Source organism: Myotis brandtii, unplaced genomic scaffold, assembly GCF_000412655.1.
Source record: "Myotis brandtii unplaced genomic scaffold, ASM41265v1 scaffold305, whole genome shotgun sequence".
Lineage (NCBI taxonomy): Eukaryota > Metazoa > Chordata > Mammalia > Chiroptera > Vespertilionidae > Myotis > Myotis brandtii.
The window spans coordinates 7,289-8,628 of NW_005361652.1; the positions used below are offsets into that span (position 1 = coordinate 7,289).

Here is a 1,340-nt window from a genome sequence, read left to right on the forward strand (position 1 = left end):
TATGGTTAAATATATTGACTCTTAAAACTAATGTTCATGCAATTACTTCAGTGATAAAGTATTTGCTATTTTAAAGGCAATTTGTTAATCTGGGGGCAAACTGCATAACTTTAAAAATTGAATGGTTTTGTCAATGTCTTGGGCTGAATATATTTTATTTGTCTTGGGCTGGATTTATTTCATTTGTGTGCAGTGCAGGCTATGCCTTCGATTGGTATATTTCCAATGTTCCCACAGTAACTTATCCCTCTAGAACTGAGAGAAAATTAAGCCAAATTATATAGTGTTCTTAAGAGAATTTGTATGAATGTTCTATGTAAACTAGATTGAGATTAAATTGGACTTATTTTATCAATGGCTTATTAGTGAGGTAAGACTAAGCTTATTTTTAAGAGTTTTGAAATTAACATTTTTGTAGGTTCGTTAAATGTGCTGCTAATCTGTATGGACCCTTATTCTGTTTCTGCTTTTGTATTTCAGTTTTTGTGAATCTTTTGTTGGCGTGTGATTCTACCCATTCTGTCATTTTTTTCTCTATTTCTCTATTTGAAACATATAGAGTTATATTTTTAGCCAAGAGATCCTAACTGTAGTTTGAAGAAATAATTGAAACAGTGTTCTTTTTCCAATTGCTTTTATGTAGTTAGATTTATAATTTGAGAGAGTCTGTACTAGAATCTTCAACAATCTAGGCAACCAATTACCTATAAGTACTTTGGGACAGAAAGACAGTACATAGTTATCAATAAATCTAATTGATTTTTTAATCTTTATAAACATTAAGGTTGAAAAACCCTCTGGTCACTTTCATTCTCATAAACATGTTGACTAAGTTGTGTGTGTGTGTGTGTGTGTTAATAGTTTGGATGGAAATCTTAAAAATAGTCAACTAATTAATTTTTTGTGAACTTAGCAGATTTATCTTCCTTTGATTATTGTATTATTTCTCAAAACATCTTTTGGTGGATGATGGAGCATCCTATCTAATAAAAGAGAAACATGGTAATTAACCATAACTTCACTACCCTTCCCATTGGCTAATCAGGGCGATATGCAAATTAACTGCCAACCAGGATGGTGGCTGGCTGCCAGGCAGCTGAAGTGAACAGGAGGCTTGCTTGCTCCAGTGATGGAGGAAGCCAAGGTTCCCCGCCTGCCTTGCCGGCCTCTGAGCTTGCTCTCTAAGAAACATTGTTGCAAATATAGAAGCTAAACAAAACTCCAGAAACCTGCTTTCAGCCATGAGAGCTAGAGCAAGCAGGACCGAAACAGTTTTACAATTATAGAACCCAAACAAACCCAGATCCCTGCTTTCAGCAGCCGAGGCCTCAAGCTGGAGC

General features: G+C 35.1%; 1 protein-coding gene across 1 annotated transcript in view; it reads left to right on the forward strand.

Moving 5' to 3' along the window:
• NUP62CL (nucleoporin 62kDa C-terminal like) overlaps positions 1–1,340 on the forward strand; it is a gene marked incomplete at its 5' end in the record, with an annotated part of 5,261 nt that overhangs the window by 1,554 nt on the left and 2,367 nt on the right. The gene's annotated exons all lie outside the window — the stretch shown is intronic.